Here is a 26,628-nt window from a genome sequence, read left to right as displayed (position 1 = left end):
TTTGAGCATTTGACGGAATTGTCCTCAGCGTTTGCACCCCCCTTAGGATTCGAGGCCAAGAATGCCTATTCCTGAAGTTTGTTCCTGCCGCTGAAAGCCTTGTCGGTGTATGAGCCAAATGAATGCCCCAGTCGGCACGCTCTGACTGTCTTCACAGGTCTCCTCCTCATCCCGAAGGTTGGTGGCCCATTGACATCAGGGTGGAAGGTGCTTGCGATACACTGTTCCTTCCTTCCTTCCTTCCTTCCTTTATTCCTCTTATGCTGTTTATGTAATAAGAGGGGACGATACACAGAAGAGAGAAAGTGGCCCAACACACTAGACTAGCAGTCTTCTGATCAATCTGCAGCTGGCAAGGTGGGGGAGAGCCTTTATTTTGCACCTGCTGGGATCTGCATTGGCAGAAGCTCTGAGGGCTGGGCCTTTCCTTTTGCCTGTAAAAACAAAAAGCAGCCCTCCTCCCTCCAGCCCTGAGAGCATGGGCGTGACACTGGAAAAAGCAGCATCTCCCCTTTGGTAAAGATGACCATTGCACAGCTGCTCACTCAGAGCTCGATCGTGCTCGATCAGGCGAGATATATTTAGGTCACCAGCAAAGTCTGTTCTCTTTTCTTGCGTAGGGTGAGCATTCACAGAGCCCAGCTTCGTTGACAAGAGTGCAAAAGGTGTATACTAAAAGCTTTCTGCTTTACTTGAGCGCCATGGCCGTTATTATATTTTGGCTGCTCCAAGCAATCTCTGTCCAGCCGATGCAAATTTCCAGCTCAAATTTTCCCAGCACTCAAAAAGTCCCTCCTCCCGCCAGCTCTGCTTTCAGGAAGTTCAGCAGAAGCAGTCCAACTTCTGTTCCCACTTCAGAGGAAAAGCTTTCTCGGGCCAGAGAAAGCCAGGGAATCACTGTACCGGCAAGTGCATTTCTTACAACTGGTAATCCCTCAGAACACAGAAATGAAGAAGCTGTATATGAAAATGTATTATTTCTTTGGTACACTAACCTATGTAACTAATATGGACCATTTCAGAGGACGGAGCGGACCCAACTGTGATCCCAGAGACTCAAATACCCAGCAGTAGGGAAAATAAATCCTCTCTGTGCTCTGCAACATTACATACACAAAATGCAAGCGCGTGCATTTTTTTATTGGCCCCATATACAGAATACATGTGAGGATGCTTGCCTTCCCAGTGTATTTCTCAAGCTCTTGAGAGCATATGCTATTTCCATGGGAACGCAAATAAGTTCATACTTTACATTTGTGTGTGACAAAAGGGGAAAAAAACTATTTTGTGTAAAATGCCAGCAGAGAGTGTTTCTGCCCGGTCTCGAACCGGGGACCTTTCGCGTGTGAGGCGAACGTGATAACCACTACACTACAGAAACAGCTACTTACTCACCTTTGTAGGGACTGGGAGAACAGGTGCAAAGGGCAGTGCAAGTGGACCTGCTTAAAGACTAATCAAATGCCTTGCGCCTGAAGCTCACACAATCCAGCCTAAAACATACGTCCTATCAAGCATGCGCACATATACAAGTATGCCAGCTGAGGGCCTATGCAGCGTACAGAGGGAAGGACATATTTCCACTTTGAGATCGGACGGCCAAAACTCACAAGCAAATCAAGGAATGTTACTGAGAGCTAACAGAGAACACAAAGTGCTTGTCGCAAGGACATGGCACGCAAAGAGGTTCAGGAAGTGAATTGTTCATCGACTACTGCTTACCGAGAAAACCAGAGAGTCTGTCCAATGAAAATAACATTGAAAAAACAAAAAATAGGAGCTCAAGTTAACCACCTTGATTGGGACCTCTCGCACCCAAAGCGAGAATCATACCCCTAGACCAACGAGCCACGGTCCTTTGAGCATTTGACGGAATTGTCCTCAGCGTTTGCACCCCCCTTAGGATTCGAGGCCAAGAATGCCTATTCCTGAAGTTTGTTCCTGCCGCTGAAAGCCTTGTCGGTGTATGAGCCAAATGAATGCCCCAGTCGGCACGCTCTGACTGTCTTCACAGGTCTCCTCCTCATCCCGAAGGTTGGTGGCCCATTGACATCAGGGTGGAAGGTGCTTGCGATACACTGTTCCTTCCTTCCTTCCTTCCTTCCTTTATTCCTCTTATGCTGTTTATGTAATAAGAGGGGACGATACACAGAAGAGAGAAAGTGGCCCAACACACTAGACTAGCAGTCTTCTGATCAATCTGCAGCTGGCAAGGTGGGGGAGAGCCTTTATTTTGCACCTGCTGGGATCTGCATTGGCAGAAGCTCTGAGGGCTGGGCCTTTCCTTTTGCCTGTAAAAACAAAAAGCAGCCCTCCTCCCTCCAGCCCTGAGAGCATGGGCGTGACACTGGAAAAAGCAGCATCTCCCCTTTGGTAAAGATGACCATTGCACAGCTGCTCACTCAGAGCTCGATCGTGCTCGATCAGGCGAGATATATTTAGGTCACCAGCAAAGTCTGTTCTCTTTTCTTGCGTAGGGTGAGCATTCACAGAGCCCAGCTTCGTTGACAAGAGTGCAAAAGGTGTATACTAAAAGCTTTCTGCTTTACTTGAGCGCCATGGCCGTTATTATATTTTGGCTGCTCCAAGCAATCTCTGTCCAGCCGATGCAAATTTCCAGCTCAAATTTTCCCAGCACTCAAAAAGTCCCTCCTCCCGCCAGCTCTGCTTTCAGGAAGTTCAGCAGAAGCAGTCCAACTTCTGTTCCCACTTCAGAGGAAAAGCTTTCTCGGGCCAGAGAAAGCCAGGGAATCACTGTACCGGCAAGTGCATTTCTTACAACTGGTAATCCCTCAGAACACAGAAATGAAGAAGCTGTATATGAAAATGTATTATTTCTTTGGTACACTAACCTATGTAACTAATATGGACCATTTCAGAGGACGGAGCGGACCCAACTGTGATCCCAGAGACCCAAATACCCAGCAGTAGGGAAAATAAATCCTCTCTGTGCTCTGCAACATTACATACACAAAATGCAAGCGCGTGCATTTTTTTATTGGCCCCATATACAGAATACATGTGAGGATGCTTGCCTTCCCAGTGTATTTCTCAAGCTCTTGAGAGCATATGCTATTTCCATGGGAACGCAAATAAGTTCATACTTTACATTTGTGTGTGACAAAAGGGGAAAAAAACTATTTTGTGTAAAATGCCAGCAGAGAGTGTTTCTGCCCGGTCTCGAACCGGGGACCTTTCGCGTGTGAGGCGAACGTGATAACCACTACACTACAGAAACAGCTGCTTGCTCACCTTTGTAGGGACTGGGAGAACAGGTGCAAAGGGCAGTGCAAGTGGACCTGCTTAAAGACTAATCAAATGCCTTGCGCCTGAAGCTCACACAATCCAGCCTAAAACATACGTCCTATCAAGCATGCGCACATATACAAGTATGCCAGCTGAGGGCCTATGCAGCGTACAGAGGGAAGGACATATTTCCACTTTGAGATCGGACGGCCAAAACTCACAAGCAAATCAAGGAATGTTACTGAGAGCTAACAGAGAACACAAAGTGCTTGTCGCAAGGACATGGCACGCAAAGAGGTTCAGGAAGTGAATTGTTCATCGACTACTGCTTACCGAGAAAACCAGAGAGTCTGTCCAATGAAAATAACATTGAAAAAACAAAAAAAAGGAGCCCAAGTTAACCACCTTGATTGGGCTCGTCCGGGATTTGAACCCGGGACCTCTCGACCCCAAAGCGAGAATCATACCCCTAGACCAACGAGCCACGGTCCTTTGAGCATTTGACGGAATTGTCCTCAGCGTTTGCACCCCCCTTAGGATTCGAGGCCAAGAATGCCTATTCCTGAAGTTTGTTCCTGCCGCTGAAAGCCTTGTCGGTGTATGAGCCAAATGAATGCCCCAGTCGGCACGCTCTGACTGTCTTCACAGGTCTCCTCCTCATCCCGAAGGTTGGTGGCCCATTGACATCAGGGTGGAAGGTGCTTGCGATACACTGTTCCTTCCTTCCTTCCTTCCTTCCTTTATTCCTCTTATGCTGTTTATGTAATAAGAGGGGACGATACACAGAAGAGAGAAAGTGGCCCAACACACTAGACTAGCAGTCTTCTGATCAATCTGCAGCTGGCAAGGTGGGGGAGAGCCTTTATTTTGCACCTGCTGGGATCTGCATTGGCAGAAGCTCTGAGGGCTGGGCCTTTCCTTTTGCCTGTAAAAACAAAAAGCAGCCCTCCTCCCTCCAGCCCTGAGAGCATGGGCGTGACACTGGAAAAAGCAGCATCTCCCCTTTGGTAAAGATGACCATTGCACAGCTGCTCACTCAGAGCTCGATCGTGCTCGATCAGGCGAGATATATTTAGGTCACCAGCAAAGTCTGTTCTCTTTTCTTGCGTAGGGTGAGCATTCACAGAGCCCAGCTTCGTTGACAAGAGTGCAAAAGGTGTATACTAAAAGCTTTCTGCTTTACTTGAGCGCCATGGCCGTTATTATATTTTGGCTGCTCCAAGCAATCTCTGTCCAGCCGATGCAAATTTCCAGCTCAAATTTTCCCAGCACTCAAAAAGTCCCTCCTCCCGCCAGCTCTGCTTTCAGGAAGTTCAGCAGAAGCAGTCCAACTTCTGTTCCCACTTCAGAGGAAAAGCTTTCTCGGGCCAGAGAAAGCCAGGGAATCACTGTACCGGCAAGTGCATTTCTTACAACTGGTAATCCCTCAGAACACAGAAATGAAGAAGCTGTATATGAAAATGTATTATTTCTTTGGTACACTAACCTATGTAACTAATATGGACCATTTCAGAGGACGGAGCGGACCCAACTGTGATCCCAGAGACCCAAATACCCAGCAGTAGGGAAAATAAATCCTCTCTGTGCTCTGCAACATTACATACACAAAATGCAAGCGCGTGCATTTTTTTATTGGCCCCATATACAGAATACATGTGAGGATGCTTGCCTTCCCAGTGTATTTCTCAAGCTCTTGAGAGCATATGCTATTTCCATGGGAACGCAAATAAGTTCATACTTTACATTTGTGTGTGACAAAAGGGGAAAAAAACTATTTTGTGTAAAATGCCAGCAGAGAGTGTTTCTGCCCGGTCTCGAACCGGGGACCTTTCGCGTGTGAGGCGAACGTGATAACCACTACACTACAGAAACAGCTGCTTGCTCACCTTTGTAGGGACTGGGAGAACAGGTGCAAAGGGCAGTGCAAGTGGACCTGCTTAAAGACTAATCAAATGCCTTGCGCCTGAAGCTCACACAATCCAGCCTAAAACATACGTCCTATCAAGCATGCGCACATATACAAGTATGCCAGCTGAGGGCCTATGCAGCGTACAGAGGGAAGGACATATTTCCACTTTGAGATCGGACGGCCAAAACTCACAAGCAAATCAAGGAATGTTACTGAGAGCTAACAGAGAACACAAAGTGCTTGTCGCAAGGACATGGCACGCAAAGAGGTTCAGGAAGTGAATTGTTCATCGACTACTGCTTACCGAGAAAACCAGAGAGTCTGTCCAATGAAAATAACATTGAAAAAACAAAAAAAAGGAGCTCAAGTTAACCACCTTGATTGGGCTCGTCCGGGATTTGAACCCGGGACCTCTCGCACCCAAAGCGAGAATCATACCCCTAGACCAACGAGCCACGGTCCTTTGAGCATTTGACGGAATTGTCCTCAGCGTTTGCACCCCCCTTAGGATTCGAGGCCAAGAATGCCTATTCCTGAAGTTTGTTCCTGCCGCTGAAAGCCTTGTCGGTGTATGAGCCAAATGAATGCCCCAGTCGGCACGCTCTGACTGTCTTCACAGGTCTCCTCCTCATCCCGAAGGTTGGTGGCCCATTGACATCAGGGTGGAAGGTGCTTGCGATACACTGTTCCTTCCTTCCTTCCTTCCTTTATTCCTCTTATGCTGTTTATGTAATAAGAGGGGACGATACACAGAAGAGAGAAAGTGGCCCAACACACTAGACTAGCAGTCTTCTGATCAATCTGCAGCTGGCAAGGTGGGGGAGAGCCTTTATTTTGCACCTGCTGGGATCTGCATTGGCAGAAGCTCTGAGGGCTGGGCCTTTCCTTTTGCCTGTAAAAACAAAAAGCAGCCCTCCTCCCTCCAGCCCTGAGAGCATGGGCGTGACACTGGAAAAAGCAGCATCTCCCCTTTGGTAAAGATGACCATTGCACAGCTGCTCACTCAGAGCTCGATCGTGCTCGATCAGGCGAGATATATTTAGGTCACCAGCAAAGTCTGTTCTCTTTTCTTGCGTAGGGTGAGCATTCACGGAGCCCAGCTTCGTTGACAAGAGTGCAAAAGGTGTATACTAAAAGCTTTCTGCTTTACTTGAGCGCCATGGCCGTTATTATATTTTGGCTGCTCCAAGCAATCTCTGTCCAGCCGATGCAAATTTCCAGCTCAAATTTTCCCAGCACTCAAAAAGTCCCTCCTCCCGCCAGCTCTGCTTTCAGGAAGTTCAGCAGAAGCAGTCCAACTTCTGTTCCCACTTCAGAGGAAAAGCTTTCTCGGGCCAGAGAAAGCCAGGGAATCACTGTACCGGCAAGTGCATTTCTTACAACTGGTAATCCCTCAGAACACAGAAATGAAGAAGCTGTATATGAAAATGTATTATTTCTTTGGTACACTAACCTATGTAACTAATATGGACCATTTCAGAGGACGGAGCGGACCCAACTGTGATCCCAGAGACCCAAATACCCAGCAGTAGGGAAAATAAATCCTCTCTGTGCTCTGCAACATTACATACACAAAATGCAAGCGCGTGCATTTTTTTATTGGCCCCATATACAGAATACATGTGAGGATGCTTGCCTTCCCAGTGTATTTCTCAAGCTCTTGAGAGCATATGCTATTTCCATGGGAACGCAAATAAGTTCATACTTTACATTTGTGTGTGACAAAAGGGGAAAAAAACTATTTTGTGTAAAATGCCAGCAGAGAGTGTTTCTGCCCGGTCTCGAACCGGGGACCTTTCGCGTGTGAGGCGAACGTGATAACCACTACACTACAGAAACAGCTGCTTGCTCACCTTTGTAGGGACTGGGAGAACAGGTGCAAAGGGCAGTGCAAGTGGACCTGCTTAAAGACTAATCAAATGCCTTGCGCCTGAAGCTCACACAATCCAGCCTAAAACATACGTCCTATCAAGCATGCGCACATATACAAGTATGCCAGCTGAGGGCCTATGCAGCGTACAGAGGGAAGGACATATTTCCACTTTGAGATCGGACGGCCAAAACTCACAAGCAAATCAAGGAATGTTACTGAGAGCTAACAGAGAACACAAAGTGCTTGTCGCAAGGACATGGCACGCAAAGAGGTTCAGGAAGTGAATTGTTCATCGACTACTGCTTATCGAGAAAACCAGAGAGTCTGTCCAATGAAAATAACATTGAAAAAACAAAAAAAAGGAGCTCAAGTTAACCACCTTGATTGGGCTCGTCCGGGATTTGAACCCGGGACCTCTCGCACCCAAAGCGAGAATCATACCCCTAGACCAACGAGCCACGGTCCTTTGAGCATTTGACGGAATTGTCCTCAGCGTTTGCACCCCCCTTAGGATTCGAGGCCAAGAATGCCTATTCCTGAAGTTTGTTCCTGCCGCTGAAAGCCTTGTCGGTGTATGAGCCAAATGAATGCCCCAGTCGGCACGCTCTGACTGTCTTCACAGGTCTCCTCCTCATCCCGAAGGTTGGTGGCCCATTGACATCAGGGTGGAAGGTGCTTGCGATACACTGTTCCTTCCTTCCTTCCTTCCTTTATTCCTCTTATGCTGTTTATGTAATAAGAGGGGACGATACACAGAAGAGAGAAAGTGGCCCAACACACTAGACTAGCAGTCTTCTGATCAATCTGCAGCTGGCAAGGTGGGGGAGAGCCTTTATTTTGCACCTGCTGGGATCTGCATTGGCAGAAGCTCTGAGGGCTGGGCCTTTCCTTTTGCCTGTAAAAACAAAAAGCAGCCCTCCTCCCTCCAGCCCTGAGAGCATGGGCGTGACACTGGAAAAAGCAGCATCTCCCCTTTGGTAAAGATGACCATTGCACAGCTGCTCACTCAGAGCTCGATCGTGCTCGATCAGGCGAGATATATTTAGGTCACCAGCAAAGTCTGTTCTCTTTTCTTGCGTAGGGTGAGCATTCACAGAGCCCAGCTTCGTTGACAAGAGTGCAAAAGGTGTATACTAAAAGCTTTCTGCTTTACTTGAGCGCCATGGCCGTTATTATATTTTGGCTGCTCCAAGCAATCTCTGTCCAGCCGATGCAAATTTCCAGCTCAAATTTTCCCAGCACTCAAAAAGTCCCTCCTCCCGCCAGCTCTGCTTTCAGGAAGTTCAGCAGAAGCAGTCCAACTTCTGTTCCCACTTCAGAGGAAAAGCTTTCTCGGGCCAGAGAAAGCCAGGGAATCACTGTACCGGCAAGTGCATTTCTTACAACTGGTAATCCCTCAGAACACAGAAATGAAGAAGCTGTATATGAAAATGTATTATTTCTTTGGTACACTAACCTATGTAACTAATATGGACCATTTCAGAGGACGGAGCGGACCCAACTGTGATCCCAGAGACCCAAATACCCAGCAGTAGGGAAAATAAATCCTCTCTGTGCTCTGCAACATTACATACACAAAATGCAAGCGCGTGCATTTTTTTATTGGCCCCATATACAGAATACATGTGAGGATGCTTGCCTTCCCAGTGTATTTCTCAAGCTCTTGAGAGCATATGCTATTTCCATGGGAACGCAAATAAGTTCATACTTTACATTTGTGTGTGACAAAAGGGGAAAAAAACTATTTTGTGTAAAATGCCAGCAGAGAGTGTTTCTGCCCGGTCTCGAACCGGGGACCTTTCGCGTGTGAGGCGAACGTGATAACCACTACACTACAGAAACAGCTGCGTGCTCACCTTTGTAGGGACTGGGAGAACAGGTGCAAAGGGCAGTGCAAGTGGACCTGCTTAAAGACTAATCAAATGCCTTGCGCCTGAAGCTCACACAATCCAGCCTAAAACATACGTCCTATCAAGCATGCGCACATATACAAGTATGCCAGCTGAGGGCCTATGCAGCGTACAGAGGGAAGGACATATTTCCACTTTGAGATCGGACGGCCAAAACTCACAAGCAAATCAAGGAATGTTACTGAGAGCTAACAGAGAACACAAAGTGCTTGTCGCAAGGACATGGCACGCAAAGAGGTTCAGGAAGTGAATTGTTCATCGACTACTGCTTACCGAGAAAACCAGAGAGTCTGTCCAATGAAAATAACATTGAAAAAACAAAAAAAAGGAGCTCAAGTTAACCACCTTGATTGGGCTCGTCCGGGATTTGAACCCGGGACCTCTCGCACCCAAAGCGAGAATCATACCCCTAGACCAACGAGCCACGGTCCTTTGAGAATTTGACGGAATTGTCCTCAGCGTTTGCACCCCCCTTAGGATTCGAGGCCAAGAATGCCTATTCCTGAAGTTTGTTCCTGCCGCTGAAAGCCTTGTCGGTGTATGAGCCAAATGAATGCCCCAGTCGGCACGCTCTGACTGTCTTCACAGGTCTCCTCCTCATCCCGAAGGTTGGTGGCCCATTGACATCAGGGTGGAAGGTGCTTGCGATACACTGTTCCTTCCTTCCTTCCTTCCTTCCTTTATTCCTCTTATGCTGTTTATGTAATAAGAGGGGACGATACACAGAAGAGAGAAAGTGGCCCAACACACTAGACTAGCAGTCTTCTGATCAATCTGCAGCTGGCAAGGTGGGGGAGAGCCTTTATTTTGCACCTGCTGGGATCTGCATTGGCAGAAGCTCTGAGGGCTGGGCCTTTCCTTTTGCCTGTAAAAACAAAAAGCAGCCCTCCTCCCTCCAGCCCTGAGAGCATGGGCGTGACACTGGAAAAAGCAGCATCTCCCCTTTGGTAAAGATGACCATTGCACAGCTGCTCACTCAGAGCTCGATCGTGCTCGATCAGGCTCGATCAGGCGAGATATATTTAGGTCACCAGCAAAGTCTGTTCTCTTTTCTTGCGTAGGGTGAGCATTCACAGAGCCCAGCTTCGTTGACAAGAGTGCAAAAGGTGTATACTAAAAGCTTTCTGCTTTACTTGAGCGCCATGGCCGTTATTATATTTTGGCTGCTCCAAGCAATCTCTGTCCAGCCGATGCAAATTTCCAGCTCAAATTTTCCCAGCACTCAAAAAGTCCCTCCTCCCGCCAGCTCTGCTTTCAGGAAGTTCAGCAGAAGCAGTCCAACTTCTGTTCCCACTTCAGAGGAAAAGCTTTCTCGGGCCAGAGAAAGCCAGGGAATCACTGTACCGGCAAGTGCATTTCTTACAACTGGTAATCCCTCAGAACACAGAAATGAAGAAGCTGTATATGAAAATGTATTATTTCTTTGGTACACTAACCTATGTAACTAATATGGACCATTTCAGAGGACGGAGCGGACCCAACTGTGATCCCAGAGACTCAAATACCCAGCAGTAGGGAAAATAAATCCTCTCTGTGCTCTGCAACATTACATACACAAAATGCAAGCGCGTGCATTTTTTTATTGGCCCCATATACAGAATACATGTGAGGATGCTTGCCTTCCCAGTGTATTTCTCAAGCTCTTGAGAGCATATGCTATTTCCATGGGAACGCAAATAAGTTCATACTTTACATTTGTGTGTGACAAAAGGGGAAAAAAACTATTTTGTGTAAAATGCCAGCAGAGAGTGTTTCTGCCCGGTCTCGAACCGGGGACCTTTCGCGTGTGAGGCGAACGTGATAACCACTACACTACAGAAACAGCTGCTTACTCACCTTTGTAGGGACTGGGAGAACAGGTGCAAAGGGCAGTGCAAGTGGACCTGCTTAAAGACTAATCAAATGCCTTGCGCCTGAAGCTCACACAATCCAGCCTAAAACATACGTCCTATCAAGCATGCGCACATATACAAGTATGCCAGCTGAGGGCCTATGCAGCGTACAGAGGGAAGGACATATTTCCACTTTGAGATCGGACGGCCAAAACTCACAAGCAAATCAAGGAATGTTACTGAGAGCTAACAGAGAACACAAAGTGCTTGTCGCAAGGACATGGCACGCAAAGAGGTTCAGGAAGTGAATTGTTCATCGACTACTGCTTACCGAGAAAACCAGAGAGTCTGTCCAATGAAAATAACATTGAAAAAACAAAAAATAGGAGCTCAAGTTAACCACCTTGATTGGGACCTCTCGCACCCAAAGCGAGAATCATACCCCTAGACCAACGAGCCACGGTCCTTTGAGCATTTGACGGAATTGTCCTCAGCGTTTGCACCCCCCTTAGGATTCGAGGCCAAGAATGCCTATTCCTGAAGTTTGTTCCTGCCGCTGAAAGCCTTGTCGGTGTATGAGCCAAATGAATGCCCCAGTCGGCACGCTCTGACTGTCTTCACAGGTCTCCTCCTCATCCCGAAGGTTGGTGGCCCATTGACATCGGGGTGGAAGGTGCTTGCGATACACTGTTCCTTCCTTCCTTCCTTCCTTTATTCCTCTTATGCTGTTTATGTAATAAGAGGGGACGATACACAGAAGAGAGAAAGTGGCCCAACACACTAGACTAGCAGTCTTCTGATCAATCTGCAGCTGGCAAGGTGGGGGAGAGCCTTTATTTTGCACCTGCTGGGATCTGCATTGGCAGAAGCTCTGAGGGCTGGGCCTTTCCTTTTGCCTGTAAAAACAAAAAGCAGCCCTCCTCCCTCCAGCCCTGAGAGCATGGGCGTGACACTGGAAAAAGCAGCATCTCCCCTTTGGTAAAGATGACCATTGCACAGCTGCTCACTCAGAGCTCGATCGTGCTCGATCAGGCGAGATATATTTAGGTCACCAGCAAAGTCTGTTCTCTTTTCTTGCGTAGGGTGAGCATTCACAGAGCCCAGCTTCGTTGACAAGAGTGCAAAAGGTGTATACTAAAAGCTTTCTGCTTTACTTGAGCGCCATGGCCGTTATTATATTTTGGCTGCTCCAAGCAATCTCTGTCCAGCCGATGCAAATTTCCAGCTCAAATTTTCCCAGCACTCAAAAAGTCCCTCCTCCCGCCAGCTCTGCTTTCAGGAAGTTCAGCAGAAGCAGTCCAACTTCTGTTCCCACTTCAGAGGAAAAGCTTTCTCGGGCCAGAGAAAGCCAGGGAATCACTGTACCGGCAAGTGCATTTCTTACAACTGGTAATCCCTCAGAACACAGAAATGAAGAAGCTGTATATGAAAATGTATTATTTCTTTGGTACACTAACCTATGTAACTAATATGGACCATTTCAGAGGACGGAGCGGACCCAACTGTGATCCCAGAGACCCAAATACCCAGCAGTAGGGAAAATAAATCCTCTCTGTGCTCTGCAACATTACATACACAAAATGCAAGCGCGTGCATTTTTTTATTGGCCCCATATACAGAATACATGTGAGGATGCTTGCCTTCCCAGTGTATTTCTCAAGCTCTTGAGAGCATATGCTATTTCCATGAGAACGCAAATAAGTTCATACTTTACATTTGTGTGTGACAAAAGGGGAAAAAAACTATTTTGTGTAAAATGCCAGCAGAGAGTGTTTCTGCCCGGTCTCGAACCGGGGACCTTTCGCGTGTGAGGCGAACGTGATAACCACTACACTACAGAAACAGCTGCTTGCTCACCTTTGTAGGGACTGGGAGAACAGGTGCAAAGGGCAGTGCAAGTGGACCTGCTTAAAGACTAATCAAATGCCTTGCGCCTGAAGCTCACACAATCCAGCCTAAAACATACGTCCTATCAAGCATGCGCACATATACAAGTATGCCAGCTGAGGGCCTATGCAGCGTACAGAGGGAAGGACATATTTCCACTTTGAGATCGGACGGCCAAAACTCACAAGCAAATCAAGGAATGTTACTGAGAGCTAACAGAGAACACAAAGTGCTTGTCGCAAGGACATGGCACGCAAAGAGGTTCAGGAAGTGAATTGTTCATCGACTACTGCTTACCGAGAAAACCAGAGAGTCTGTCCAATGAAAATAACATTGAAAAAACAAAAAAAAGGAGCTCAAGTTAACCACCTTGATTGGGCTCGTCCGGGATTTGAACCCGGGACCTCCAACGAGCCACGGTCCTTTGAGCATTTGACGGAATTGTCCTCAGCGTTTGCACCCCCCTTAGGATTCGAGGCCAAGAATGCCTATTCCTGAAGTTTGTTCCTGCCGCTGAAAGCCTTGTCGGTGTATGAGCCAAATGAATGCCCCAGTCGGCACGCTCTGACTGTCTTCACAGGTCTCCTCCTCATCCCGAAGGTTGGTGGCCCATTGACATCAGGGTGGAAGGTGCTTGCGATACACTGTTCCTTCCTTCCTTCCTTCCTTCCTTTATTCCTCTTATGCTGTTTATGTAATAAGAGGGGACGATACACAGAAGAGAGAAAGTGGCCCAACACACTAGACTAGCAGTCTTCTGATCAATCTGCAGCTGGCAAGGTGGGGGAGAGCCTTTATTTTGCACCTGCTGGGATCTGCATTGGCAGAAGCTCTGAGGGCTGGGCCTTTCCTTTTGCCTGTAAAAACAAAAAGCAGCCCTCCTCCCTCCAGCCCTGAGAGCATGGGCGTGACACTGGAAAAAGCAGCATCTCCCCTTTGGTAAAGATGACCATTGCACAGCTGCTCACTCAGAGCTCGATCGTGCTCGATCAGGCGAGATATATTTAGGTCACCAGCAAAGTCTGTTCTCTTTTCTTGCGTAGGGTGAGCATTCACAGAGCCCAGCTTCGTTGACAAGAGTGCAAAAGGTGTATACTAAAAGCTTTCTGCTTTACTTGAGCTCCATGGCCGTTATTATATTTTGGCTGCTCCAAGCAATCTCTGTCCAGCCGATGCAAATTTCCAGCTCAAATTTTCCCAGCACTCAAAAAGTCCCTCCTCCCGCCAGCTCTGCTTTCAGGAAGTTCAGCAGAAGCAGTCCAACTTCTGTTCCCACTTCAGAGGAAAAGCTTTCTCGGGCCAGAGAAAGCCAGGGAATCACTGTACCGGCAAGTGCATTTCTTACAACTGGTAATCCCTCAGAACACAGAAATGAAGAAGCTGTATATGAAAATGTATTATTTCTTTGGTACACTAACCTATGTAACTAATATGGACCATTTCAGAGGACGGAGCGGACCCAACTGTGATCCCAGAGACTCAAATACCCAGCAGTAGGGAAAATAAATCCTCTCTGTGCTCTGCAACATTACATACACAAAATGCAAGCGCGTGCATTTTTTTATTGGCCCCATATACAGAATACATGTGAGGATGCTTGCCTTCCCAGTGTATTTCTCAAGCTCTTGAGAGCATATGCTATTTCCATGGGAACGCAAATAAGTTCATACTTTACATTTGTGTGTGACAAAAGGGGAAAAAAACTATTTTGTGTAAAATGCCAGCAGAGAGTGTTTCTGCCCGGTCTCGAACCGGGGACCTTTCGCGTGTGAGGCGAACGTGATAACCACTACACTACAGAAACAGCTACTTACTCACCTTTGTAGGGACTGGGAGAACAGGTGCAAAGGGCAGTGCAAGTGGACCTGCTTAAAGACTAATCAAATGCCTTGCGCCTGAAGCTCACACAATCCAGCCTAAAACATACGTCCTATCAAGCATGCGCACATATACAAGTATGCCAGCTGAGGGCCTATGCAGCGTACAGAGGGAAGGACATATTTCCACTTTGAGATCGGACGGCCAAAACTCACAAGCAAATCAAGGAATGTTACTGAGAGCTAACAGAGAACACAAAGTGCTTGTCGCAAGGACATGGCACGCAAAGAGGTTCAGGAAGTGAATTGTTCATCGACTACTGCTTACCGAGAAAACCAGAGAGTCTGTCCAATGAAAATAACATTGAAAAAACAAAAAATAGGAGCTCAAGTTAACCACCTTGATTGGGACCTCTCGCACCCAAAGCGAGAATCATACCCCTAGACCAACGAGCCACGGTCCTTTGAGCATTTGACGGAATTGTCCTCAGCGTTTGCACCCCCCTTAGGATTCGAGGCCAAGAATGCCTATTCCTGAAGTTTGTTCCTGCCGCTGAAAGCCTTGTCGGTGTATGAGCCAAATGAATGCCCCAGTCGGCACGCTCTGACTGTCTTCACAGGTCTCCTCCTCATCCCGAAGGTTGGTGGCCCATTGACATCAGGGTGGAAGGTGCTTGCGATACACTGTTCCTTCCTTCCTTCCTTCCTTCCTTTATTCCTCTTATGCTGTTTATGTAATAAGAGGGGACGATACACAGAAGAGAGAAAGTGGCCCAACACACTAGACTAGCAGTCTTCTGATCAATCTGCAGCTGGCAAGGTGGGGGAGAGCCTTTATTTTGCACCTGCTGGGATCTGCATTGGCAGAAGCTCTGAGGGCTGGGCCTTTCCTTTTGCCTGTAAAAACAAAAAGCAGCCCTCCTCCCTCCAGCCCTGAGAGCATGGGCGTGACACTGGAAAAAGCAGCATCTCCCCTTTGGTAAAGATGACCATTGCACAGCTGCTCACTCAGAGCTCGATCGTGCTCGATCAGGCGAGATATATTTAGGTCACCAGCAAAGTCTGTTCTCTTTTCTTGCGTAGGGTGAGCATTCACAGAGCCCAGCTTCGTTGACAAGAGTGCAAAAGGTGTATACTAAAAGCTTTCTGCTTTACTTGAGCGCCATGGCCGTTATTATATTTTGGCTGCTCCAAGCAATCTCTGTCCAGCCGATGCAAATTTCCAGCTCAAATTTTCCCAGCACTCAAAAAGTCCCTCCTCCCGCCAGCTCTGCTTTCAGGAAGTTCAGCAGAAGCAGTCCAACTTCTGTTCCCACTTCAGAGGAAAAGCTTTCTCGGGCCAGAGAAAGCCAGGGAATCACTGTACCGGCAAGTGCATTTCTTACAACTGGTAATCCCTCAGAACACAGAAATGAAGAAGCTGTATATGAAAATGTATTATTTCTTTGGTACACTAACCTATGTAACTAATGTGGACCATTTCAGAGGACGGAGCGGACCCAACTGTGATCCCAGAGACCCAAATACCCAGCAGTAGGGAAAATAAATCCTCTCTGTGCTCTGCAACATTACATACACAAAATGCAAGCGCGTGCATTTTTTTATTGGCCCCATATACAGAATACATGTGAGGATGCTTGCCTTCCCAGTGTATTTCTCAAGCTCTTGAGAGCATATGCTATTTCCATGAGAACGCAAATAAGTTCATACTTTACATTTGTGTGTGACAAAAGGGGAAAAAAACTATTTTGTGTAAAATGCCAGCAGAGAGTGTTTCTGCCCGGTCTCGAACCGGGGACCTTTCGCGTGTGAGGCGAACGTGATAACCACTACACTACAGAAACAGCTGCTTGCTCACCTTTGTAGGGACTGGGAGAACAGGTGCAAAGGGCAGTGCAAGTGGACCTGCTTAAAGACTAATCAAATGCCTTGCGCCTGAAGCTCACACAATCCAGCCTAAAACATACGTCCTATCAAGCATGCGCACATATACAAGTATGCCAGCTGAGGGCCTATGCAGCGTACAGAGGGAAGGACATATTTCCACTTTGAGATCGGACGGCCAAAACTCACAAGCAAATCAAGGAATGTTACTGAGAGCTAACAGAGAACACAAAGTGCTTGTCGCAAGGACATGGCACGCAAAGAGGTTCAGGAAGTGAATTGTTCATCGACTACTGCTTACCGAGAAAACCAGAGAGTCTGTCCAATGAAAATAACATTGAAAAAACAAAAAAAAGGAGCCCAAGTTAACCACCTTGATTGGGCTCGTCCGGGATTTGAACCCGGGACCTCTCGACCCCAAAGCGAGAATCATACCCCTAGACCAACGAGCCACGGTCCTTTGAGCATTTGACGGAATTGTCCTCAGCGTTTGCACCCCCCTTAGGATTCGAGGCCAAGAATGCCTATTCCTGAAGTTTGTTCCTGCCGCTGAAAGCCTTGTCGGTGTATGAGCCAAATGAATGCCCCAGTCGGCACGCTCTGACTGTCTTCACAGGTCTCCTCCTCATCCCGAAGGTTGGTGGCCCATTGACATCAGGGTGGAAGGTGCTTGCGATACACTGTTCCTTCCTTCCTTCCTTCCTTCCTTTATTCCTCTTATGCTGTTTATGTAATAAGAGGGGACGATACACAGAAGAGAGAAAGTGGCCCAACACACTAGACTAGCAGTCTTCTGATCAATCTGCAGCTGGCAAGGTGGGGGAGAGCCTTTATTTTGCACCTGCTGGGATCTGCATTGGCAGAAGCTCTGAGGGCTGGGCCTTTCCTTTTGCCTGTAAAAACAAAAAGCAGCCCTCCTCCCTCCAGCCCTGAGAGCATGGGCGTGACACTGGAAAAAGCAGCATCTCCCCTTTGGTAAAGATGACCATTGCACAGCTGCTCACTCAGAGCTCGATCGTGCTCGATCAGGCGAGATATATTTAGGTCACCAGCAAAGTCTGTTCTCTTTTCTTGCGTAGGGTGAGCATTCACAGAGCCCAGCTTCGTTGACAAGAGTGCAAAAGGTGTATACTAAAAGCTTTCTGCTTTACTTGAGCGCCATGGCCGTTATTATATTTTGGCTGCTCCAAGCAATCTCTGTCCAGCCGATGCAAATTTCCAGCTCAAATTTTCCCAGCACTCAAAAAGTCCCTCCTCCCGCCAGCTCTGCTTTCAGGAAGTTCAGCAGAAGCAGTCCAACTTCTGTTCCCACTTCAGAGGAAAAGCTTTCTCGGGCCAGAGAAAGCCAGGGAATCACTGTACCGGCAAGTGCATTTCTTACAACTGGTAATCCCTCAGAACACAGAAATGAAGAAGCTGTATATGAAAATGTATTATTTCTTTGGTACACTAACCTATGTAACTAATATGGACCATTTCAGAGGACGGAGCGGACCCAACTGTGATCCCAGAGACCCAAATACCCAGCAGTAGGGAAAATAAATCCTCTCTGTGCTCTGCAACATTACATACACAAAATGCAAGCGCGTGCATTTTTTTATTGGCCCCATATACAGAATACATGTGAGGATGCTTGCCTTCCCAGTGTATTTCTCAAGCTCTTGAGAGCATATGCTATTTCCATGGGAACGCAAATAAGTTCATACTTTACATTTGTGTGTGACAAAAGGGGAAAAAAACTATTTTGTGTAAAATGCCAGCAGAGAGTGTTTCTGCCCGGTCTCGAACCGGGGACCTTTCGCGTGTGAGGCGAACGTGATAACCACTACACTACAGAAACAGCTGCTTGCTCACCTTTGTAGGGACTGGGAGAACAGGTGCAAAGGGCAGTGCAAGTGGACCTGCTTAAAGACTAATCAAATGCCTTGCGCCTGAAGCTCACACAATCCAGCCTAAAACATACGTCCTATCAAGCATGCGCACATATACAAGTATGCCAGCTGAGGGCCTATGCAGCGTACAGAGGGAAGGACATATTTCCACTTTGAGATCGGACGGCCAAAACTCACAAGCAAATCAAGGAATGTTACTGAGAGCTAACAGAGAACACAAAGTGCTTGTCGCAAGGACATGGCACGCAAAGAGGTTCAGGAAGTGAATTGTTCATCGACTACTGCTTACCGAGAAAACCAGAGAGTCTGTCCAATGAAAATAACATTGAAAAAACAAAAAAAAGGAGCTCAAGTTAACCACCTTGATTGGGCTCGTCCGGGATTTGAACCCGGGACCTCTCGCACCCAAAGCGAGAATCATACCCCTAGACCAACGAGCCACGGCCCTTTGAGCATTTGACGGAATTGTCCTCAGCGTTTGCACCCCCCTTAGGATTCGAGGCCAAGAATGCCTATTCCTGAAGTTTGTTCCTGCCGCTGAAAGCCTTGTCGGTGTATGAGCCAAATGAATGCCCCAGTCGGCACGCTCTGACTGTCTTCACAGGTCTCCTCCTCATCCCGAAGGTTGGTGGCCCATTGACATCAGGGTGGAAGGTGCTTGCGATACACTGTTCCTTCCTTCCTTCCTTCCTTTATTCCTCTTATGCTGTTTATGTAATAAGAGGGGACGATACACAGAAGAGAGAAAGTGGCCCAACACACTAGACTAGCAGTCTTCTGATCAATCTGCAGCTGGCAAGGTGGGGGAGAGCCTTTATTTTGCACCTGCTGGGATCTGCATTGGCAGAAGCTCTGAGGGCTGGGCCTTTCCTTTTGCCTGTAAAAACAAAAAGCAGCCCTCCTCCCTCCAGCCCTGAGAGCATGGGCGTGACACTGGAAAAAGCAGCATCTCCCCTTTGGTAAAGATGACCATTGCACAGCTGCTCACTCAGAGCTCGATCGTGCTCGATCAGGCGAGATATATTTAGGTCACCAGCAAAGTCTGTTCTCTTTTCTTGCGTAGGGTGAGCATTCACAGAGCCCAGCTTCGTTGACAAGAGTGCAAAAGGTGTATACTAAAAGCTTTCTGCTTTACTTGAGCGCCATGGCCGTTATTATATTTTGGCTGCTCCAAGCAATCTCTGTCCAGCCGATGCAAATTTCCAGCTCAAATTTTCCCAGCACTCAAAAAGTCCCTCCTCCCGCCAGCTCTGCTTTCAGGAAGTTCAGCAGAAGCAGTCCAACTTCTGTTCCCACTTCAGAGGAAAAGCTTTCTCGGGCCAGAGAAAGCCAGGGAATCACTGTACCGGCAAGTGCATTTCTTACAACTGGTAATCCCTCAGAACACAGAAATGAAGAAGCTGTATATGAAAATGTATTATTTCTTTGGTACACTAACCTATGTAACTAATATGGACCATTTCAGAGGACGGAGCGGACCCAACTGTGATCCCAGAGACCCAAATACCCAGCAGTAGGGAAAATAAATCCTCTCTGTGCTCTGCAACATTACATACACAAAATGCAAGCGCGTGCATTTTTTTATTGGCCCCATATACAGAATACATGTGAGGATGCTTGCCTTCCCAGTGTATTTCTCAAGCTCTTGAGAGCATATGCTATTTCCATGGGAACGCAAATAAGTTCATACTTTACATTTGTGTGTGACAAAAGGGGAAAAAAACTATTTTGTGTAAAATGCCAGCAGAGAGTGTTTCTGCCCGGTCTCGAACCGGGGACCTTTCGCGTGTGAGGCGAACGTGATAACCACTACACTACAGAAACAGCTGCTTACTCACCTTTGTAGGGACTGGGAGAACAGGTGCAAAGGGCAGTGCAAGTGGACCTGCTTAAAGACTAATCAAATGCCTTGCGCCTGAAGCTCACACAATCCAGCCTAAAACATACGTCCTATCAAGCATGCGCACATATACAAGTATGCCAGCTGAGGGCCTATGCAGCGTACAGAGGGAAGGACATATTTCCACTTTGAGATCGGACGGCCAAAACTCACAAGCAAATCAAGGAATGTTACTGAGAGCTAACAGAGAACACAAAGTGCTTGTCGCAAGGACATGGCACGCAAAGAGGTTCAGGAAGTGAATTGTTCATCGACTACTGCTTACCGAGAAAACCAGAGAGTCTGTCCAATGAAAATAACATTGAAAAAACAAAAAATAGGAGCTCAAGTTAACCACCTTGATTGGGACCTCTCGCACCCAAAGCGAGAATCATACCCCTAGACCAACGAGCCACGGTCCTTTGAGCATTTGACGGAATTGTCCACAGCGTTTGCACCCCCCTTAGGATTCGAGGCCAAGAATGCCTATTCCTGAAGTTTGTTCCTGCCGCTGAAAGCCTTGTCGGTGTATGAGCCAAATGAATGCCCCAGTCGGCACGCTCTGACTGTCTTCACAGGTCTCCTCCTCATCCCGAAGGTTGGTGGCCCATTGACATCAGGGTGGAAGGTGCTTGCGATACACTGTTCCTTCCTTCCTTCCTTCCTTCCTTTATTCCTCTTATGCTGTTTATGTAATAAGAGGGGACGATACACAGAAGAGAGAAAGTGGCCCAACACACTAGACTAGCAGTCTTCTGATCAATCTGCAGCTGGCAAGGTGGGGGAGAGCCTTTATTTTGCACCTGCTGGGATCTGCATTGGCAGAAGCTCTGAGGGCTGGGCCTTTCCTTTTGCCTGTAAAAACAAAAAGCAGCCCTCCTCCCTCCAGCCCTGAGAGCATGGGCGTGACACTGGAAAAAGCAGCATCTCCCCTTTGGTAAAGATGACCATTGCACAGCTGCTCACTCAGAGCTCGATCGTGCTCGATCAGGCGAGATATATTTAGGTCACCAGCAAAGTCTGTTCTCTTTTCTTGCGTAGGGTGAGCATTCACAGAGCCCAGCTTCGTTGACAAGAGTGCAAAAGGTGTATACTAAAAGCTTTCTGCTTTACTTGAGCGCCATGGCCGTTATTATATTTTGGCTGCTCCAAGCAATCTCTGTCCAGCCGATGCAAATTTCCAGCTCAAATTTTCCCAGCACTCAAAAAGTCCCTCCTCCCGCCAGCTCTGCTTTCAGGAAGTTCAGCAGAAGCAGTCCAACTTCTGTTCCCACTTCAGAGGAAAAGCTTTCTCGGGCCAGAGAAAGCCAGGGAATCACTGTACCGGCAAGTGCATTTCTTACAACTGGTAATCCCTCAGAACACAGAAATGAAGAAGCTGTATATGAAAATGTATTATTTCTTTGGTACACTAACCTATGTAACTAATATGGACCATTTCAGAGGACGGAGCGGACCCAACTGTGATCCCAGAGACCCAAATACCCAGCAGTAGGGAAAATAAATCCTCTCTGTGCTCTGCAACATTACATACACAAAATGCAAGCGCGTGCATTTTTTTATTGGCCCCATATACAGAATACATGTGAGGATGCTTGCCTTCCCAGTGTATTTCTCAAGCTCTTGAGAGCATATGCTATTTCCATGGGAACGCAAATAAGTTCATACTTTACATTTGTGTGTGACAAAAGGGGAAAAAAACTATTTTGTGTAAAATGCCAGCAGAGAGTGTTTCTGCCCGGTCTCGAACCGGGGACCTTTCGCGTGTGAGGCGAACGTGATAACCACTACACTACAGAAACAGCTGCTTGCTCACCTTTGTAGGGACTGGGAGAACAGGTGCAAAGGGCAGTGCAAGTGGACCTGCTTAAAGACTAATCAAATGCCTTGCGCCTGAAGCTCACACAATCCAGCCTAAAACATACGTCCTATCAAGCATGCGCACATATACAAGTATGCCAGCTGAGGGCCTATGCAGCGTACAGAGGGAAGGACATATTTCCACTTTGAGATCGGACGGCCAAAACTCACAAGCAAATCAAGGAATGTTACTGAGAGCTAACAGAGAACACAAAGTGCTTGTCGCAAGGACATGGCACGCAAAGAGGTTCAGGAAGTGAATTGTTCATCGACTACTGCTTACCGAGAAAACCAGAGAGTCTGTCCAATGAAAATAACATTGAAAAAACAAAAAAAAGGAGCTCAAGTTAACCACCTTGATTGGGCTCGTCCGGGATTTGAACCCGGGACCTCTCGCACCCAAAGCGAGAATCATACCCCTAGACCAACGAGCCACGGCCCTTTGAGCATTTGACGGAATTGTCCTCAGCGTTTGCACCCCCCTTAGGATTCGAGGCCAAGAATGCCTATTCCTGAAGTTTGTTCCTGCCGCTGAAAGCCTTGTCGGTGTATGAGCCAAATGAATGCCCCAGTCGGCACGCTCTGACTGTCTTCACAGGTCTCCTCCTCATCCCGAAGGTTGGTGGCCCATTGACATCAGGGTGGAAGGTGCTTGCGATACACTGTTCCTTCCTTCCTTCCTTCCTTTATTCCTCTTATGCTGTTTATGTAATAAGAGGGGACGATACACAGAAGAGAGAAAGTGGCCCAACACACTAGACTAGCAGTCTTCTGATCAATCTGCAGCTGGCAAGGTGGGGGAGAGCCTTTATTTTGCACCTGCTGGGATCTGCATTGGCAGAAGCTCTGAGGGCTGGGCCTTTCCTTTTGCCTGTAAAAACAAAAAGCAGCCCTCCTCCCTCCAGCCCTGAGAGCATGGGCGTGACACTGGAAAAAGCAGCATCTCCCCTTTGGTAAAGATGACCATTGCACAGCTGCTCACTCAGAGCTCGATCGTGCTCGATCAGGCGAGATATATTTAGGTCACCAGCAAAGTCTGTTCTCTTTTCTTGCGTAGGGTGAGCATTCACAGAGCCCAGCTTCGTTGACAAGAGTGCAAAAGGTGTATACTAAAAGCTTTCTGCTTTACTTGAGCGCCATGGCCGTTATTATATTTTGGCTGCTCCAAGCAATCTCTGTCCAGCCGATGCAAATTTCCAGCTCAAATTTTCCCAGCACTCAAAAAGTCCCTCCTCCCGCCAGCTCTGCTTTCAGGAAGTTCAGCAGAAGCAGTCCAACTTCTGTTCCCACTTCAGAGGAAAAGCTTTCTCGGGCCAGAGAAAGCCAGGGAATCACTGTACCGGCAAGTGCATTTCTTACAACTGGTAATCCCTCAGAACACAGAAATGAAGAAGCTGTATATGAAAATGTATTATTTCTTTGGTACACTAACCTATGTAACTAATATGGACCATTTCAGAGGACGGAGCGGACCCAACTGTGATCCCAGAGACCCAAATACCCAGCAGTAGGGAAAATAAATCCTCTCTGTGCTCTGCAACATTACATACACAAAATGCAAGCGCGTGCATTTTTTTATTGGCCCCATATACAGAATACATGTGAGGATGCTTGCCTTCCCAGTGTATTTCTCAAGCTCTTGAGAGCATATGCTATTTCCATGGGAACGCAAATAAGTTCATACTTTACATTTGTGTGTGACAAAAGGGGAAAAAAACTATTTTGTGTAAAATGCCAGCAGAGAGTGTTTCTGCCCGGTCTCGAACCGGGGACCTTTCGCGTGTGAGGCGAACGTGATAACCACTACACTACAGAAACAGCTGCTTACTCACCTTTGTAGGGACTGGGAGAACAGGTGCAAAGGGCAGTGCAAGTGGACCTGCTTAAAGACTAATCAAATGCCTTGCGCCTGAAGCTCACACAATCCAGCCTAAAACATACGTCCTATCAAGCATGCGCACATATACAAGTATGCCAGCTGAGGGCCTATGCAGCGTACAGAGGGAAGGACATATTTCCACTTTGAGATCGGACGGCCAAAACTCACAAGCAAATCAAGGAATGTTACTGAGAGCTAACAGAGAACACAAAGTGCTTGTCGCAAGGACATGGCACGCAAAGAGGTTCAGGAAGTGAATTGTTCATCGACTACTGCTTACCGAGAAAACCAGAGAGTCTGTCCAATGAAAATAACATTGAAAAAACAAAAAATAGGAGCTCAAGTTAACCACCTTGATTGGGACCTCTCGCACCCAAAGCGAGAATCATACCCCTAGACCAACGAGCCACGGTCCTTTGAGCATTTGACGGAATTGTCCACAGCGTTTGCACCCCCCTTAGGATTCGAGGCCAAGAATGCCTATTCCTGAAGTTTGTTCCTGCCGCTGAAAGCCTTGTCGGTGTATGAGCCAAATGAATGCCCCAGTCGGCACGCTCTGACTGTCTTCACAGGTCTCCTCCTCATCCCGAAGGTTGGTGGCCCATTGACATCAGGGTGGAAGGTGCTTGCGATACACTGTTCCTTCCTTCCTTCCTTCCTTCCTTTATTCCTCTTATGCTGTTTATGTAATAAGAGGGGACGATACACAGAAGAGAGAAAGTGGCCCAACACACTAGACTAGCAGTCTTCTGATCAATCTGCAGCTGGCAAGGTGGGGGAGAGCCTTTATTTTGCACCTGCTGGGATCTGCATTGGCAGAAGCTCTGAGGGCTGGGCCTTTCCTTTTGCCTGTAAAAACAAAAAGCAGCCCTCCTCCCTCCAGCCCTGAGAGCATGGGCGTGACACTGGAAAAAGCAGCATCTCCCCTTTGGTAAAGATGACCATTGCACAGCTGCTCACTCAGAGCTCGATCGTGCTCGATCAGGCGAGATATATTTAGGTCACCAGCAAAGTCTGTTCTCTTTTCTTGCGTAGGGTGAGCATTCACAGAGCCCAGCTTCGTTGACAAGAGTGCAAAAGGTGTATACTAAAAGCTTTCTGCTTTACTTGAGCGCCATGGCCGTTATTATATTTTGGCTGCTCCAAGCAATCTCTGTCCAGCCGATGCAAATTTCCAGCTCAAATTTTCCCAGCACTCAAAAAGTCCCTCCTCCCGCCAGCTCTGCTTTCAGGAAGTTCAGCAGAAGCAGTCCAACTTCTGTTCCCACTTCAGAGGAAAAGCTTTCTCGGGCCAGAGAAAGCCAGGGAATCACTGTACCGGCAAGTGCATTTCTTACAACTGGTAATCCCTCAGAACACAGAAATGAAGAAGCTGTATATGAAAATGTATTATTTCTTTGGTACACTAACCTATGTAACTAATATGGACCATTTCAGAGGACGGAGCGGACCCAACTGTGATCCCAGAGACCCAAATACCCAGCAGTAGGGAAAATAAATCCTCTCTGTGCTCTGCAACATTACATACACAAAATGCAAGCGCGTGCATTTTTTTATTGGCCCCATATACAGAATACATGTGAGGATGCTTGCCTTCCCAGTGTATTTCTCAAGCTCTTGAGAGCATATGCTATTTCCATGGGAACGCAAATAAGTTCATACTTTACATTTGTGTGTGACAAAAGGGGAAAAAAACTATTTTGTGTAAAATGCCAGCAGAGAGTGTTTCTGCCCGGTCTCGAACCGGGGACCTTTCGCGTGTGAGGCGAACGTGATAACCACTACACTACAGAAACAGCTGCTTGCTCACCTTTGTAGGGACTGGGAGAACAGGTGCAAAGGGCAGTGCAAGTGGACCTGCTTAAAGACTAATCAAATGCCTTGCGCCTGAAGCTCACACAATCCAGCCTAAAACATACGTCCTATCAAGCATGCGCACATATACAAGTATGCCAGCTGAGGGCCTATGCAGCGTACAGAGGGAAGGACATATTTCCACTTTGAGATCGGACGGCCAAAACTCACAAGCAAATCAAGGAATGTTACTGAGAGCTAACAGAGAACACAAAGTGCTTGTCGCAAGGACATGGCACGCAAAGAGGTTCAGGAAGTGAATTGTTCATCGACTACTGCTTACCGAGAAAACCAGAGAGTCTGTCCAATGAAAATAACATTGAAAAAACAAAAAAAAGGAGCTCAAGTTAACCACCTTGATTGGGCTCGTCCGGGATTTGAACCCGGGACCATACCCCTAGACCAACGAGCCACGGTCCTTTGAGCATTTGACGGAATTGTCCTCAGCGTTTGCACCCCCCTTAGGATTCGAGGCCAAGAATGCCTATTCCTGAAGTTTGTTCCTGCCGCTGAAAGCCTTGTCGGTGTATGAGCCAAATGAATGCCCCAGTCGGCACGCTCTGACTGTCTTCACAGGTCTCCTCCTCATCCCGAAGGTTGGTGGCCCATTGACATCAGGGTGGAAGGTGCTTGCGATACACTGTTCCTTCCTTCCTTCCTTCCTTCCTTTATTCCTCTTATGCTGTTTATGTAATAAGAGGGGACGATACACAGAAGAGAGAAAGTGGCCCAACACACTAGACTAGCAATCTTCTGATCAATCTGCAGCTGGCAAGGTGGGGGAGAGCCTTTATTTTGCACCTGCTGGGATCTGCATTGGCAGAAGCTCTGAGGGCTGGGCCTTTCCTTTTGCCTGTAAAAACAAAAAGCAGCCCTCCTCCCTCCAGCCCTGAGAGCATGGGCGTG

General features: G+C 47.5%; 19 non-coding genes across 19 annotated transcripts; all 19 read right to left on the bottom strand.

Moving 5' to 3' along the window:
- Positions 1-1,308: 1,308 nt before the first annotated feature.
- On the bottom strand, positions 1,309-1,381 carry TRNAV-CAC (transfer RNA valine (anticodon CAC)). The gene has a single exon. It is a non-coding gene; the product is annotated as a tRNA-Val (tRNA).
- Positions 1,382-3,165: 1,784 nt separating this feature from the next.
- On the bottom strand, positions 3,166-3,238 carry TRNAV-CAC (transfer RNA valine (anticodon CAC)). The gene has a single exon. It is a non-coding gene; the product is annotated as a tRNA-Val (tRNA).
- Positions 3,239-5,045: 1,807 nt separating this feature from the next.
- Positions 5,046-5,118, bottom strand: TRNAV-CAC (transfer RNA valine (anticodon CAC)). Its single transcript has one exon. It is a non-coding gene; the product is annotated as a tRNA-Val (tRNA).
- A 420-nt stretch (positions 5,119-5,538) lies between these two features.
- Positions 5,539-5,610, bottom strand: TRNAP-UGG (transfer RNA proline (anticodon UGG)). Its single transcript has one exon. It is a non-coding gene; the product is annotated as a tRNA-Pro (tRNA).
- A 1,311-nt stretch (positions 5,611-6,921) lies between these two features.
- Positions 6,922-6,994, bottom strand: TRNAV-CAC (transfer RNA valine (anticodon CAC)). Its single transcript has one exon. It is a non-coding gene; the product is annotated as a tRNA-Val (tRNA).
- Positions 6,995-7,414: 420 nt separating this feature from the next.
- On the bottom strand, positions 7,415-7,486 carry TRNAP-UGG (transfer RNA proline (anticodon UGG)). The gene has a single exon. It is a non-coding gene; the product is annotated as a tRNA-Pro (tRNA).
- A 1,311-nt stretch (positions 7,487-8,797) lies between these two features.
- On the bottom strand, positions 8,798-8,870 carry TRNAV-CAC (transfer RNA valine (anticodon CAC)). The gene has a single exon. It is a non-coding gene; the product is annotated as a tRNA-Val (tRNA).
- A 420-nt stretch (positions 8,871-9,290) lies between these two features.
- TRNAP-UGG (transfer RNA proline (anticodon UGG)) lies at positions 9,291-9,362 on the bottom strand. Its single transcript has one exon. It is a non-coding gene; the product is annotated as a tRNA-Pro (tRNA).
- Positions 9,363-10,687: 1,325 nt separating this feature from the next.
- On the bottom strand, positions 10,688-10,760 carry TRNAV-CAC (transfer RNA valine (anticodon CAC)). The gene has a single exon. It is a non-coding gene; the product is annotated as a tRNA-Val (tRNA).
- A 1,780-nt stretch (positions 10,761-12,540) lies between these two features.
- Positions 12,541-12,613, bottom strand: TRNAV-CAC (transfer RNA valine (anticodon CAC)). Its single transcript has one exon. It is a non-coding gene; the product is annotated as a tRNA-Val (tRNA).
- Positions 12,614-14,388: 1,775 nt separating this feature from the next.
- Positions 14,389-14,461, bottom strand: TRNAV-CAC (transfer RNA valine (anticodon CAC)). Its single transcript has one exon. It is a non-coding gene; the product is annotated as a tRNA-Val (tRNA).
- A 1,784-nt stretch (positions 14,462-16,245) lies between these two features.
- TRNAV-CAC (transfer RNA valine (anticodon CAC)) lies at positions 16,246-16,318 on the bottom strand. The gene has a single exon. It is a non-coding gene; the product is annotated as a tRNA-Val (tRNA).
- A 1,807-nt stretch (positions 16,319-18,125) lies between these two features.
- On the bottom strand, positions 18,126-18,198 carry TRNAV-CAC (transfer RNA valine (anticodon CAC)). The gene has a single exon. It is a non-coding gene; the product is annotated as a tRNA-Val (tRNA).
- Positions 18,199-18,618: 420 nt separating this feature from the next.
- TRNAP-UGG (transfer RNA proline (anticodon UGG)) lies at positions 18,619-18,690 on the bottom strand. Its single transcript has one exon. It is a non-coding gene; the product is annotated as a tRNA-Pro (tRNA).
- Positions 18,691-20,001: 1,311 nt separating this feature from the next.
- On the bottom strand, positions 20,002-20,074 carry TRNAV-CAC (transfer RNA valine (anticodon CAC)). The gene has a single exon. It is a non-coding gene; the product is annotated as a tRNA-Val (tRNA).
- A 1,784-nt stretch (positions 20,075-21,858) lies between these two features.
- Positions 21,859-21,931, bottom strand: TRNAV-CAC (transfer RNA valine (anticodon CAC)). The gene has a single exon. It is a non-coding gene; the product is annotated as a tRNA-Val (tRNA).
- A 420-nt stretch (positions 21,932-22,351) lies between these two features.
- TRNAP-UGG (transfer RNA proline (anticodon UGG)) lies at positions 22,352-22,423 on the bottom strand. Its single transcript has one exon. It is a non-coding gene; the product is annotated as a tRNA-Pro (tRNA).
- Positions 22,424-23,734: 1,311 nt separating this feature from the next.
- TRNAV-CAC (transfer RNA valine (anticodon CAC)) lies at positions 23,735-23,807 on the bottom strand. Its single transcript has one exon. It is a non-coding gene; the product is annotated as a tRNA-Val (tRNA).
- Positions 23,808-25,591: 1,784 nt separating this feature from the next.
- TRNAV-CAC (transfer RNA valine (anticodon CAC)) lies at positions 25,592-25,664 on the bottom strand. Its single transcript has one exon. It is a non-coding gene; the product is annotated as a tRNA-Val (tRNA).
- Between the last annotated feature and the right edge of the window lie 964 nt (positions 25,665-26,628).

The sequence above is a fragment of the Ambystoma mexicanum genome, chromosome 2q, assembly GCF_040938575.1.
Source record: "Ambystoma mexicanum isolate Mex_15411 chromosome 2q, UKY_AmexF1_1, whole genome shotgun sequence".
NCBI classification, from domain to species: domain Eukaryota; kingdom Metazoa; phylum Chordata; class Amphibia; order Caudata; family Ambystomatidae; genus Ambystoma; species Ambystoma mexicanum.
This window is presented reverse-complemented; position numbering and strand designations above follow the sequence as displayed.